The sequence below is a fragment of the Pinus tabuliformis genome, chromosome 6 (genome assembly GCF_031772625.1).
Source record: "Pinus tabuliformis cultivar Carrire ecotype Pingquan chromosome 6, CPIR1, whole genome shotgun sequence".
Lineage (NCBI taxonomy): Eukaryota > Viridiplantae > Streptophyta > Pinopsida > Pinales > Pinaceae > Pinus > Pinus tabuliformis.
Window position 1 is genome coordinate 1227435905 of NC_142292.1, and position 6000 is coordinate 1227441904.

At 34.9% G+C, this 6000-nt stretch overlaps 1 pseudogene; it reads right to left on the reverse strand.

Moving 5' to 3' along the window:
* LOC149263118 (uncharacterized) overlaps positions 1-3331 on the reverse strand; it is a 74759-nt pseudogene extending 71428 nt beyond the window's left edge.
* Between the last annotated feature and the right edge of the window lie 2669 nt (positions 3332-6000).

Sequence of the window (6000 nt, forward strand, 5' to 3'; positions counted from 1 at the left end):
GTATACTCTAAACCTTATGGGATTTTTTCCTTCCTCAAAATGAGAAAAAATTCTAAAATACTCTAGGCCTAGGGGTCAACAAGAAAAGCAAATAAACCATTCCTGACACACAGGAAAAACTCTAGGGAAAAAACTAAAAATTCTGAAAAACAAGTGGGCACAAGCTTCGACTTGTTAAGGGCGCCCAGTTACAAAAAAGGTCCCAAAAAGTGCAACCTAGGTCGTAGTTTCTAGTCCAAAAAGTGTGCTCTGTCTCCAAAGTTTATGCTAGATAGAACTGTTGCAGATTGTATCGTATCCTATGCGGTTGGTACCTGTGGCCTACAAAAAAGAGTACCAAAACCCAATAGAAGTAAGAATTTCCCAGAAAAGAAGAGAAATATAGAAATAGAAATGAGAATTGAGAGAAAGAAAAATATTGAAAAATGCTGAAAATTGTTGTAACAACAGTCACCAGGCTTCTGAATTTTTAAACCAGTGGAGTCGTCATTTTTTGACGACTAAAGATCCAGTGAAGTCGCCATTTGTTAGTGCAATTTTTTTGGAGAAGTGTACCAAAAAGGATTTACTTAAGTTGTTGGTGACAAACAACTCTAACAACAAGTGTGTCTACTAATATATTTCTTTAAATCTGCAATACAAGTGTTAGAAACCCTGCAACAAATAATATGAAAATACAAAGGAACATATAACAACAAATATTATAGTAGAAACCCAATGGAGAAATGATAATAAAAAAAATTATTATTATTAAATCAAAATTGTTACACCTAATGAGGAGAGAATGTAGATTTGGTTATGTGAATCCCCCTCTCTGAGATGGATCCTTTTGATACCTTGTGATTAAGAAAGATATTCAAGTCTCTCTCAAGATGTATGCTATGAGCAAAAGGAAATGGTGATGGAGGATTGAACTCAAGGTGAGAGATCAAATGTCATAGGATGATAATGGGAATGATGAGAATGGTCATGGTGAAGAATGAGGAGAATACCCCTCTATTTATAACAAAATATTGAGATAGATCAAGATTTAGAAAATAATAAAATATTATAGACTAAATTAAAAACTAGCTGTTATGAAGATTTTATTATATTTTTGAGAGAGAGAAACTTTGAAATGATCAAATATATTTATTTAGAAAGTTGCTAAAGTAATTAAAACATAAAAATTGTTTTATTAATTACTTAATGGTGATTAAGTCAAATTTGAATTAGAAACAATTATTAAATAGTGATTTAATATTATTTCATGAGAGAAATAAGAGAATAATAAATAAATAATGATTTATTTAATTATTATTGAGTGTCTAAGTAAAACAATTGTTAGAAATAATCATTAAAAAATTATTTTGAGAGAATAATAAATAAATAATAATTTATTTAATTATTCTCAGGGGGTTTTTGGATTTTAATGAAAAATAATTTAGGAAAATGATTCACTAAAATATTTCCTAAGGTGAAAGTGGGTTTTAATATGTTAAAACTCATCCTACGTGGTGTATTATGATCAACCTAATAATACATGGCTAGGTGATAATTTTTGGGGTGATAACACTTTACTTAGATTATACTTTTCGTTTTAATGCATTTGATCCATTGGTTTATTACCATCATTATGTGATGATGCAGGAGCATCCGGTTAACAAGGCAGAGATAGAAAGAAGGTTGACATGGTTTCTGAGAAGGACAGAGAACACAGCTCACAGAACGGACGACATGTCTGTTTTTTTTTTTTTTTTTTTATTATCTGTCGTTTTTGTTTTCTGTTTAAAATTCCTAGAATAATGTAACGAGTTCTAATTAGGAACAGTAGTATTAGTTAGAATCATTAGTTGCCGAACAGTTATATACTGTTGTAAATACAAACAAAGGAAAACATGCTAGTCATGAATAAATTTCAAATATGAAATAACTGATGTAACTGACAACAGAACAACTAACAGCAGTTATCCAACTGCTTGAGAACAATGATACAAAACGGAGGAAAACAAGCCCAAGAGGGGTTCGAGAGTGAAAAGATAAAGAACAGAAAGAAATATATTCATTTTGTTTTCAGTGCACAAACAGTCCCTACGTGCGTCCTCAAAAGAAAAACTGTACAATTCAATGTTGTGTTTCTATTTTATTTTTTATGTTGCAAAACCTATTACATATTCTTGACAGACTTCGAACCGAGCGGGAGGACAAATAAACAAACGAAAGGTGACACCAACCGGCACAGGCCACGCAGTTACAGTGTCTCAGGCAAATACATTTTCAAAGGTATGCAAACGAAACCATAAGGGCGATTCAAGATTTTCTTTCCACATAAATTCACGGAATAAATATAATTATTAAAAGTCCATCTCAGCATTACAAATTATTGTTCAACGTAGCTTCAAACCCTACCCAGTTCACAGGCATAGGGATTGACAGGGTTATGATCAAAAGCCCGCAGTAAGAAGTTACCCAATACAGTACCCAACAAACAAACCAACAGTCCATACAAGAATCCAACCTAGTACAGCCAAAGTAAAGAACAATTCTACCCGTATGCTATCTAGATTGGCCGGAAGCCCAAAGCGTTCGAGCCACCGAACGACTCCACCTGCATAGGGACGAATAGAGAAAGGGTCAGTTACCATCCATCGAAGAAAACCAAGAAGCTGAGAAATTGAAAGGGATTACTGAGAGAGTAAACAAGGAACATTACCTGAAGGTGAGCCGCAGCTGCAGAGCAAACCCCTCAAACGGACGAACCCCTGCTCACAGAGGAGCTGGGCCATTAGTCCCAAAACAAACAACGAAGAAAAAGTCCAGCAAAGAACAAGAACTTACCGGCTAAAATAGTAGAGGGACGAACAGAGCAAGCCGCGCAACCCATCGAACTTGGAGGCTGACGAACCGGGACTGTAACCAATGTTCCATTAACTTTACAGTTCTCGAATAACCATGGACTCTTGAGAGAAACGAATAGACAGTGAAATAAAAGCACCATGACAAACATCAAAACCGGAAAGAAAAACACCACAGCGACAGAGGAAACATATATATATAAACAGTACCATAGCTCGAACCTTACCAAAGCGACACCAGACAGTCGAAAACATACAGGCCCAGACTTGGAACAATAGAACCGCAACCAAACGCTTGCTACACAGTCGACCGAGTAGGTGGGGTTCGCATACTTCACCGCGGACATTACAACAGTCACAAAGAAAATCGCCAGAGACTGCAGAGCTAAACGATTAGGGTAACAATGACAACCCAAAGGGCACGAACAGGGTAAAACCCAAGCCGAGGCAACTTTCCAAGATCTCGAGGAGGGACAGTTGTCCACCCGATAGACCATCACAGTACATGCCGTAACCTAAGGTGATTGTAAATCAATCCATATTTATTACCAAATCAATTGTAATACTGTCTGATTCATAAGAGTGTTACACGTCCGCTTTGGAACGGCGGGACCACGTGGGCTGGCCCCATCATGTGAGATAAATATGCGATTATGAGTAGCATTAATCATTAAACATGTAAACCATAGAATTCAAAGCACATCAACATAAGACATGCAGGAACATTGGGATTTCAGGTGGAAACCCAATGTGGGAGAAAACTATTGTTTCTTTTATCTCTATCTCCTTTATTATTATATAAATAAAAGCTTAATTACATCCTGATCTTGTATTGGCACAAACTCTTGCCAGCACACAAACTCCTACTTGCAAGAGGCTACAACCTCCACACATTCTCCAACACCCACTAGAAGGGGGATGCTACCCCCTGAGGCTATAAGATCTACTCGTCCTCCAAATCCTACTTGAAGGGAGCTACAACCCCTTCACTGAAGGAAACAACCATCAATACATATGTGGACCACGTTTCACAATGTTTCACACTGGATACACCTGCCACAAATAAACATCAAAACTTATATGCCACCTTTCATCAATTTTCAAACTAGACACGCACTCTGCAATAAACTCAAACCAATATACCAACTGAATTCCAAACCGAATCACTAAAAACCAATACCAATACTAATGCACCAATCACTGAGAACCAATCAATATGACCAGACTACCAATACTAAGCCAATCAAGTACCAAACCATTGAATATTGAATCAAACCCATTTACTGAAGCACTGAAAACTAATCTCTAAAGCAAGTCAATATACTAATCACTAAAGAACCAATATATGAAACCAGGGAATACCAACTTAATCATTGAATAGAATTGAATCACTAAATAATAATACCAATACAACCAAGTCAAACCAATATACTGAATCAATGCCAATAAGCCAGTTAAACCACTATAACCAGATCAAATCAACACATGTCAATATTTGTAATGAACCATGTCTAAATGCTCAACTATAAACTCAAGCTAATATCAAACCAATGTACTAATCAAACCATAAAAAAATATCCCACTGTCACTCAATTGTCAAATCCTTCTCCACTATAATTTCTAAATGTGCATAGATACAACATTATTGTCTCACGAAGACCTCTTTATTCATAAATAAAGAAAATCATGCAAATTTCATGGAAAATGACAACAACAACATATTCATGGTCATAACACATACTAATCATCAAAACTCACTACTAGTATGCTCAATGATTGTACTCGTGTAGCTAGGAGAGAAAACATAGTGTCGACTTTACTAGTTTCAACAAGTGACAAGGAGTAACATAAATACACTTTGACAATAGTTCAATCAAGAAACCAAGAAAAACCATAACTCTCTCGCATCAAATCAAATATCACCATAAGAAAACATCTTATCTACTCAATGTTGTCAACTAATTCAATCCTTCAAACAATTATGTCATCATCCATCATTTTAAAGATCTGTCATAACTCAGGTCATTTGATTTATATGGGAAAAGGAACAAGAAGTAGCGTATAAGTTCTCTATCATAAAAATCATGTAATCTCTTGCATATTGAATCACATATCCCTGCATAACCCTTCAATAATTTTGGAAATAAAAACTTTACATACTACAGGCCTTTCACTACATCACAACTAATGAAATCCAACATCCTCTATTGCTAATAGCATAAGAAAACCTTAGAGGCATTCTTCCTACTCATCAATTTATCTCATTGGGATTGCATATGTTCTCAAGATTTTTAGAGCACATACAAATTCTAATGCTAACTTAAGAAACATTGACATTAAATAAATATAAGACAAGAGCTCTTTTTCACTGTAATAGGTCTCTGCCCAAATAAGTTCTTCCCACATCAAAACAATTATTCACCACATATTATGTTCAGACCTCTGCAAGCCATAACAACCTTTGCTTTTTTCTGTGCATACACATTACTATTAGTCACAAAATCCTTTGTTAATGCACATAGGTCAAAAGGATACTATAAAAATCAATTCATATGTGCAACAAGAAAAATATCTACATATACCTTATTCCCATCGAACTTTGCATCAGGTCATTGCTATGATTGATTATTTATTGTATTCATAAAGTTAATTTATCAATCAAATAATTGTCAATACATTAATAATTTTTGCAGTTAGAGCTTCTTGCTAATCCTTGTATAGATTATGATTCTTGCAATCAATGCACTGACAGTAGATCTAAATAGATGGAAAAAAAATTAAGAGTCATATAAGTAATTCATTCTTTATAACATAAATTTACTTCTTTGGTTCATCATTACACCTACAAATCACACATAATGCATAACAACTCATTCAGTAAATCTCTTCTCATCATTCATCCTTCAAATATCCTTCTGATTCATCACCGAGGAAGAGATCCAAGTCTCCTTCCTCTCCTAGTGCTCACATGCATCGAAATTATATCACAAGAATTTAATCCATTTCACACCCTTTGCTCTTGGTCGACCTCCTTTATATAAAAAATTGATTTCCAAGTACCCCAGGAAAAACCAATGTATTTTCAATACCACAAGTAGGTAAACCAGTGTAATTCATTTACCATGTCAATACAACCCTATGCGCAAAATCCAACTAGCAAAACCCT